The sequence below is a fragment of the Callospermophilus lateralis genome, chromosome 2 (assembly GCF_048772815.1).
Source record: "Callospermophilus lateralis isolate mCalLat2 chromosome 2, mCalLat2.hap1, whole genome shotgun sequence".
In the NCBI taxonomy this organism is placed as follows: Eukaryota; Metazoa; Chordata; class Mammalia; order Rodentia; family Sciuridae; genus Callospermophilus; species Callospermophilus lateralis.
The window spans coordinates 90,086,456-90,096,580 of record NC_135306.1 but is presented as its reverse complement, the minus strand read 5'-3'; the positions used below and the strand labels follow the sequence as shown (position 1 = coordinate 90,096,580).

At 34.8% G+C, this 10,125-nt stretch overlaps 1 pseudogene; it reads right to left on the bottom strand.

The window, feature by feature from the left end:
- Nucleotides 1-2,135: 2,135 nt before the first annotated feature.
- LOC143386567 (tripartite motif-containing protein 51-like) lies at nt 2,136-8,599 on the bottom strand (annotated as a pseudogene).
- Between the last annotated feature and the right edge of the window lie 1,526 nt (nt 8,600-10,125).

Below are 10,125 nucleotides of genomic sequence, written 5' to 3'. Positions count from 1 at the left end.
TTCTTTTTTTACCAAACTTTATGCATCTGTATTAGTCAGGGCTCTCTAGAGGAACAGAACCAACAGGGTATATATAATTATTGAAAGGGGATTATTACATTGGCTTACAGAATCAGAAGCTGTACAATCCCACAATGGCTATCTTCAGGCTGGAGTTCTGGAGAAACCAATAGCTGCTGAGTCTAAGGTACTGACGCTTTAGAACAAGAGGGATTAATGATGTAGCCCCAGTGGGATCAAAGACCTGGAAACAACCTGATAGTCACTGGTCAGAGTCCACTTTGGAAGAGTAAAGGAGGTGGAGTCTGATGCTCTCAGAATTTTGCAGCAGCAATCTAGAACCCCTCAAGAAAAATCAAGCTACAGGGCATTGATGCCTCATTTTTCCAACTTTTATTCCATCCAGGGCCTCAACCTATGGCTGCCATAGGGTGAGTCTGTATTTCAGTTTGCTGTCCCATATGACAATCATTTTAGAAACACTCTCATTGACATTCCCAGAAGCATCCTAAACTTAAGCATACTTTAATTCAAACTGAAAATTCAGAACCACCAACATAGAATCTATGATGCATATATATTGTATCTTTCATACATACTTGATAAATATATTCTTTTGGAGGGAGGGGCACTGGGAATTGAACCCAGGGAAGCTTTATCACTGAATCACATACCATGTAACTTCTATTTTTTGAGAAAGTATCCCACTAAGTTGCTTAGAGCCTTGGTAAACCTCTGACCATACTGCCATAACCTTCCAAGTGGCTCCGATTAAAGGCATCTACAATCATGCCTGGTTCTAGTTATATTTTTTTGAGAGAAGATCTTGCTTTATTGCTGTGACCACCTGGAATCAAGCCAACCACTTATTCAGGCTTCCAAGTAGCTACAGGCACAGCTTATAGTGCATGGCGATTTTCCAACTCCAGTTTTGTATGTTTACTCTTAAGGAATAGTATTTTTAAGCAAAAAGTCATTAATTTCAATGCAGACCAATTAAATTTTTCCTCAATGATTATTGTTTTTATGTCTTGTCTGGGCAATTTCTCTATGAGACTTAAGTCAATCTGTAAAGGACTATGTATACGTAGGGCTCAGGTTTCTTTTTGTCCACTTGTATAACTTTTAGATTCAGCACTAGATTGATTGTCTTGTGGTTGCCAATGCAAAGGAGAATACTAATAATTGTAAATATTCACATGTATGATTATAATTTTAGAAAAGAAATCATCACAGAGACAATTAGGCATGATTACTCAGTATTATGGACAGGATAAATATATAGTAATATGGTTTGAATATGCTTTGTCTTCAATAAAAACCAAGTTAAAGTGTAATTTCATAGAGCAGTGTTGTTTGGGAATGGGGCATTTAAGTCATGAAAAATGATCAGTGCCTTTCTCCTGGGACTGAACCTAAATAAAAGAGTGAATTCTGGGCCCTTGGGGAGTTATTTTTAAGAAAGTGCATTGTTATGAAGGATGCCACCCCTGTCCTCCAACATTCTGCACTGAAAGATTTCTCTTTCTGCCTCTCTGCTATTAGCAGATTTATCATGAAACACACCAGAAACTGAGGCACCATGACCTAGAACTTACCTGTTTTCAGAACTGTGAGGTAATTAAATCTTTTCTTTATAATTTACTCAGTTGCAGATTTTGTGTGAAAACAACAGAAAATGGACCAAGATGAGTAAATTAAAGTTAGATAAAAAAGAAGGGAGAAAATTATGTTCTTACAACCATTGAGTCTTTATGGTTATGCTTGTTTGGTTAGAGAAAAAGACATGTTCTCTTAGGTTGAATTTTAACTTTATTAAATCATACTTTCTATTCTTTCATTTGTGACAGTTCAGGAATAAAATAAAACCAGAAAGTATATTCTGTTTCATGTACCATAGGCAATTATATTCCTCAAATGAATAAATTTTTAAAAAACATAAATTTTAGGAATATATGGGCTTTTAATATTATCACCATATTTAATAACACATTAAATAGGTTTTCACAACATTTGAAGGAATGTAAAGTTAACAAAATGCAAGCTGTTTGTCATGTTTGATAAGACCCAAGGTGGAGGGCTTCTTAGATATTGAATTTCCCATACATTGGGGCATAGTCCTTATCTTTGTCTGGTCAGAAGTGACTACAGCAGAAAACAAGCTAAAGATAGGGAGAAAAGGTACATGAATGAATCCTGTATATCAGCAAATTTGAGCAACATTAATAAAGCTCACAGTTCTAACTTCATAACCAAGAAATACTCCTATTTGGCTAATGGGCCTTGGTACATATTGAAGTACAATTGGGGAGGTGGTAAAGAGAGTTCAATAGAAACCTTCCTTAACACATCCAAGAAGTAAGACCCCTCCACCTCATCCATCTTGTAATTTCTGTTCTTTTTCCAATAATCATTACAGACTCCAAAAGCCCAGTTCAAAGAGTTGCCCAGTTTCAAGGGCCTCCCATTTCTCCTCCCAGTAATGTCTGCCAATGGTAAAAGTCTGAGTACCCCACGCAAGAAAGCATTCTGATGTTAGGTTGATCCAGGAGGCACCTTGTGGATCACATCCAACATTCATGCTTCTCAACTCTCTTTACAGAAAGACGTGGTGGTTGGCTCTTTCAGGACACAGAGTAATAGCAACTGTAAGAAAAATATTGCAGACATGAATGTAAAAAATAAGAAGTTAAAGTCTTTAAAAAATGTCTTCCTGTGAAGAAATGATATTACTGAGAAATGTGATATTGTAACAGCAACAATGATTTTGGATGTAAAAATCTAATAAATTATGGGCATGAATAGTAATTCTACAGAACAAATAAATTCCTTACCACAGACTCATAAATTTGTTGACAATGTGAAAAATCAAATATTGAGTCGAATATGAAACCAATATCTTTTAATTTTATTTTTGTTTCAAAATAGCTACAGAGAGGATGTCCTGAACTCTCTGGAGACATAAAAAATAAGTATTAGAAAAATATTCCTATTTCAAAAAAAAAGGTGTCATTCTTTGGATGAGAGGTGAAGATTTTCTCTATTGTAAGCTTTTATAAGCAACTGTATAAAAATCTATTTATATATTTTAGAAAGTATCACTTTATGAAATTAATTCTTATTCACATTTTCTAAATATTCAAATATATTGTACATGCTGCTGGAATCCACTTCAATCTTTTCTGGTATTCCTCAAATCTTGTAATTTTAGAATGAATAATTTAATATTTATTTATGCAAATCTTTTCACTATCCCTAAGTATTCTGCATGTTCTGCACTGCCCTGAATTTATGAGATTTAACATGTAGCTTTTTATACTGAGCAAACTGAAATCATTTTTATTCTTATTTTCCTTTCTTGGTGATAAAGATAATTTATTTTCTTAGATTTTCTATAGCTATTCAAAATTTTATGTCATATAAATCATATATACCCATGGTACAAACAACATAAAGTACTATTCAACTATTTACCCCCCAAAGCTTCTCCTAACAATTCAAATTTAGCAGAGTAAGTTGGCTTATGTCTGAAATCCCAGAAGACTGGGATAAGCAGATGAAAAGTTCAACGCCAGCTTGGGCAAATTCATGAGACTCTGTTACAAAAAATACTGGGGGTTGCATATCTGGCTAACTGGTAGGGTGCTTGCCTAATATGTGAGAGACCCCAAGTTAAAATGCCAGGGCCATTTTTTTAAAATACTGAACATACTGAACAACTGCATAAATTTGTTTGTGAAACTGAATAATGAAACTTAAATCTGAGTATAGCTCTGTTTATTAAAATTACCAATTTTTATATTGCTTGTTTATATATACCTCAGGACATATGAGCCTGGATTATATTTATGTAGTTTTTTTTTTTATTTTTCACTCTTTATACTATAAATTTGACTATAGATACATTCTCAAGGATTTGCAGTCATATTATTTATTTATAAAAATAAGTAAGATATTTAATAAAAGGGAAATACCACCCATGTGGTCCTAAGAACAAATAATACATATGAAAATACTGCCAAAGCGCTTATGTTTACCTTGAAAGCAATTGAGCTGTGGATTAATCCAGTGATGGGCCCTGCACTCAGTTCTGGATTCAGAGACTGGGCTATATACAGCTGCATAGATTCAATCCCGCAATAAGGAAGATGCAGTGAAGTCAGAAAATCATGACTTTTCTTGATATGACCCTTTATATGAATTCTAGAAACACACAGGTGTGGAAATACAGAAATCATCACTTTGTGAAATTAATTCTTATTCACAGTTCCTAAATATTTAAATATATTTTAAATGCTGTTGAAATCCATTTTAATCCTTTCTGTTACTCCTCAAATTGTGTAAATATGCTTAGTTTTCTGTTCACTTGCATATATATAAGAGTAAAAATCTGGTGTCCATTTCCAGTCTGCACTGAAATCTCCCTATCTGCAGTCAAATGCGTCTCTAAGAACTAGAACTGGCTATTGCCTCCTTCACAGGGAGACTGTCAGAAGAATTCTAGGCAGTGATATCTGGTTTCTGGAGCTGAGCTAGCCTGGAGGACCCACAGAGTTCTAATGCTTTAAGTTTATTTCAACTATCATTTTAAACTGTCAACTTATACATACAAAATTAACAAATCTCTAGAGGTTTCATACATTGGAGCCCTCTACCTCTCCTGTTAGCCTGTGTTTCCACTATTAGCTCTGTGAGGTGTTTGACTTCATCAGCCTTGTGTACACTTAGTATTTCTCCTTCATCTGCACAGGCTTTCCAGAACTGGAAAGAAAACCAGGAATGGAAGGATTTTGAAATAATTTCTCTTTTGCAAAATTTTTATTGAAGCTACTCCTAAAATTACTGAGAATGAGAACTAAGAGAGATGTCAAATTAGGTGGGGGAAGAAAAAAGTAGATCAATGACAAGAGGGACTGAGTATTCCAATGAATCATGCACTGTAATAGTCCTGACAAGTACTGTAAAAACTGCAAAAGGATCTGTTGGGAGAAATGTAAACATTCACCTGTACATTGTGTCTCCAATGACCTGGGAAAAGAAAAATAAAAATTCGGAGTGATTTTTACAAGATCCCTCTACCATTAAGTACAGTGTGAGATTTTTGAATCAGCTTCAGAAGCTACTAGTTTCCAAGAAGTTCTGTCTTCCATCCTAGAGTGCATTTCCAACTTCTTTTCTACTCAATAGAACACAGTCCACTATAGAATCCTGGTAAAGTGTGGTTCTGCAATATTCTGTGTGTGTGTGGGAGGGGATGATGCTGTGGAGTCTGGGTTCTGCTGCAACCATAAATAAATCCCAGCAATTGTCTAAAGACCCTGTGTCTCAGGTGAGCAGACACAAAGCAGTAGCAATAAGGTCAATATTCCTGAATCACCCCATCTTGTTTTGTCTGTGAATTAACAAGAATACCCATGTGCAGCTTACTACTTGGTGAATTTCTAAAAGTCCCAAATATGTTGTTGATTTTCAGAAGGGGACTATCCATTAATCATTCCATACATTTTTGTTACTTACAGATAACATAGGAGGGATCCTTGTTTTTAGAATTTCTTGGAAGAAGTGACCTCGTAGCAAAGTAATCACAGTTGTGGAGAAATATGTTTGTACAACCAAACTTGAAGCAACAAGGGAAGTGGATTTCAGTTGTGAAATGCAATAGCTATACATGCCTGTCCTATATTCCCATGTATCAGTAGTTACCTGGAATGACTCCACATCTTGTCTGTGGCATATTTCCTTCAGGTTCTCTTGAGATCTCTGTCATATGAATCATTCTGGTTTTACTCTCTTTGAGCTGCTCAAAAATGTCTTTCCTCTCTTTCTGCATCCTGTCTGAATGATGCCATTCTTCCTCATAGTAAAATGGAGGCATCTTCCCACATTCAACTCTGATTGCTTCTCTTCTTAAATTTATGTAGTTCTGCAGTAAAATTAAATTCATCAAAATATGAACCTATCCCTCTAAATCTTGTTGAAACTCCCTAATTCTAGGACTTCACTTTCCTATGCTTATATATCAATATACCACCATTGGAATGCCACATCATGTACTATCACAAGAATGGGATTCTAATCAGAATAAGTTATAATCTAAGTATGAATAATAGGTCAAAGTACATTCTACTGTCATGTGTATTTTAAAATGACAAACACAAAATAAAATAAATTCCCAGATTCTTATTTGTATTATTAACAATCATATTTAAGCCTTCATCTTGTCAAACTTTCAGAATCCACAAATTTTTATTCCTTTCCTTTTTTACAAATACTCATGGCTTGTTTCTTTTTTTCTAACTAATTTGCTGAAGCTAAACTCAAACTTGTAATCTTTCTGCCTTAGCCTCCCAATCAGCTGAGATTACAAGACTGCACTACAATGTCCTTTTCTCTGCATCATGGCCAACAGTTTTAATCAACAGGTTACATTCACTTAATTCATGATAAAGAGTTTTCTAAAACAATCCAGACACACACAAAAAAAATTTTTTTATCCTTTCCAACCCATATGTGAGAAAACATAACCCATTTCATACTTAAGGACTTTAGACTACAATGAATAGATTGAAATTCATTCACTCTTCTTGAGTTTAAGCCAAGTCACTTAAACCTACATACTGTAACTTCAGAGTACAATAGTCATCTCCAAGCACTTCACCCAGCTAACTGTAATACTGAAGTGTCATTTAGCACCTGATCTTATTATCTCTCTGAGACCATTTTCTTAAATTCTCTTCAAAAGTCATTCCAATCTATGACATCAACTTCACCATAACTTCAGTTACCTCCCTCCCAATATACCAGTGCAATTATTTATCATGTGCTTCTCTCTGGGTTGACATTCTATGGCTATGTTCCTCTTCAGAACTTAATCTTAAAGTATTTTTTTTAGTTAAAAATTTTGCCACCAACTACTTAAAATTCAAACCTAATTTTCAGTCTGTGCTCTTTTACTCATTTTCACCTTTCCTGCTTAATTAGTCTAAAAAATGTTATCGTGCTCTAATATATCAAGGATTTTACTTATTTACATGATGGTCATTTTCCTTTCTGATTTGTATCTTAACATTTCCAATAAGAGATTTCTGCAGCCTTGTTTTCTGCATGTTATTTAGCTTATTATTTTTAATAGAGTTATCATGAAACAATTTTTAAATTAATTATAATTTAAATTATAAGACACTCAAGATAAACATTCACAAAGAAAATTAGTTATTTAAATAGTATTCTCAAGTTTGTAATCTTCTACTCAAACACAAAGCTGCTTCACTAATCATATTTCCCCTCCATACTTTATATTATGTTGTTAAATATTGATTCTTTGGAGCAATTTCAGACTGTTCTTACATTTGAACCATTTATCCCTCTCTCTGAAATTTTGCACCCATTTATGACCACTTATTTTTCACTAGCAGTCAGCTTAACCTGTTTTGGAAGCTACATTTGAATTTTCAGTAACTACCAAATGCCACTTTTGCCTGCCATTTACATCATCCCAGCACATATGACATTTTGAAATGGCCTAGTTTTTTATACCTGTTGTGTAAGTACTAAGTGTACCTTTACATGTAGTAAAGCAGAGTGATTTTGATAATATCTGTGTCTCAAATAGAAACCCTATCTAAGGGCCAAACTGTTATAACTAGAAACTGAGGAAATACTTTTACTATTGACTCATCCCCTTTCTTGTTCAATCCTAGAGAACACTAGAGTTTCAGATCTAATTACTACTTTAAATATTGCATATATGACCCCTAAGTTTATGTAGAGGGCAGAAGTATAGCACTAACCTCCCATGAGTCCATAGTCAATATCTCCATGGCCAGGTTTCTGTGACTTTCACAATATTTTTCCCATAAACATTGCATTTTCTTCAGCAGATTCTTCTGTACAAGAACCATAAGTTAGAGAAGCAGCAAAAAAAAAGTGTAACATTCAGACCTTCACATAGGGAAGAAATCAGAAATGAGAAATAAATTAACCTCATTGAAAATAATAGGGTCATTATGTTTTCTTTGTTCCTTTCAGATGTTTGTCAAACATGGGAAGCCTGAGACTTGGAACCCAGAAGGCATTCTGAATGGGAAACATAGAGTCATCTGTTCCCCCAAGAAAACAGACCCATGTTGATTTCTTTGATCTTTTAAGAATGGATCTTCAGAGGAATCACTTTCCCTGTACTCCTCAGCAGCACTTTCGATTGGCCATGTGTGTGAGTTTCATGCTCCTGGGATTTAGAGCAGAGCAAACAGAGAAAGTTCTTGTCTTCATCACAAAAAATCTTCTTCATCTCCTTATGAGCCTCACGCATGTGTTACTCCAAGCTCAGAAATTGCCAAAGACTGTTTTTGTTTTGTTTTGTTTTCCTGGTCAGGGCTGCCAGTTTCTTCACACAAACATTTGTTTTAAAGTCTCTCTTCTGTACCATCTGCTTGCATACAGAGAAGGTAACAAGAACTGAGAGATCATGCCAGCCAAGGTAGATACAGGGCCTACAAAAGCTGTGCCCACAGGCTAAGGTGACTGGATCTATAAAGTACTTCAGGCAGATAGGGCAGATTATTTCCTTCTGGAACGCTTGCTTGATTCTGGAATCCATATTTTTGAAGAAGAAGAAGAAGAAGAAGAAGAAGAAGAAGAAGAAGAAGAAGAAGAAGCAGCAGCAACATGTTATTTCTGAGCCTGATTAGGAAAAATGGTTCTTCAGACCCATACCTGGGAAGTAATAACTACATTTTAATTTTCTTAAAAAATGGTCATTAAAGTAGTACAAACTCTATTCTATAACAGAAAAGAACTGATGCACAAGGAGAGCCTTCAGCTTTATGTCAGGCATAATTCTGATTAGATAACTCATATTCCTGCCATACTGAGTTTCTGCTCCCACCAGAAGAGAAATTTGAATATTAATCATCTGGCTGTGGGTGTAGGACTTGGGTCATAAGGGGCCTACAAACAATTATAATTGTTTCCATTCATCTTTTCAATAAAAGGAAAATGAAAGCAGGTTTATTGAGGAAAGTCTACTTGGGCCAATGAAGTATGAGAAGTTCACTAGAAAGAGCCCAGCTCTTTAAAGTAAAACTCACAAAATCATATATATATATATGAAACCAATAGGAAGTATAATTATTAAACGGTCTTTTTTTAGGTCGACCAGAAGTTGGGTGTTCCACAAAGGATGCCTGCAGGCTGGAGAGTTGGAAGAACAAGTAACTGTACAGTTAAAGAGGCTTAAGCTTCAAAACAAGAGGGATCAATTCCAAGTCAAAGACTGCAAGTTTCTGGAAACTCCCTAGGGAATCACTGGCAGAGTCTGCTTTGGAAGAGTGAAGAAGCCAGAATCAGACAATTACAGATGCTCAAAACAGCAATCAAGAAACAGTTCAAAAAGAATCAAGATGGCATCTGCTGTTGCTTCTTTCTTCTTCCTATTTTTATTCCATCCAATCCATCACCCTATTGGACTGTATTGCCCCCAGGTAGGGAGAGTCTTCATTTCAGTTGGCTATCCCTTATGCTAATCATTCCTAGACACACCCACTTGACCCACCCAGAAATCTCTAAATGTTCTGTATTTCTTAATCCAACCAAGGTGACAATTCACCTTAACCATTGCACACATAAACCACATCAATTCAAAAAATAAAACCAATCTAGGTTTTCTGTAAGGGTAAGAAAAAATTAAAAAAAATGTTTTTTTTGTTTGGTTTTGTTTCTTTTTTAATCTTGAGGATTACAAAACTAGATAAATTATTTTTAAAAATAATTTTATTACAATCAACATGTTATTTTCATCACAACCTTATTTCTTGGGTACTCTAACAATTATAATCCTGATTTCTGGCAGAAAAATTGGAGCACAGTTAAAGTTACATGTTCCTCTTCATTTTTTTAAAACAAAAGAGAAGACTTATTTTATTTTATTTTTATTTAAAACACTTACTTGCTTTATTTAAATAGATCTTTATTTTTATTTATTTATATGTGGTGCTAAGAATCGAACTCCCTGCCTCACACTTGCCAGGCAAGTGTGCTACCACTGAGCCACAGCCACAGCCTGAGAAGACTTATTTTAATCTAAAATATGCATAATCATATCTTAACATAAATCTTTATTCTAGC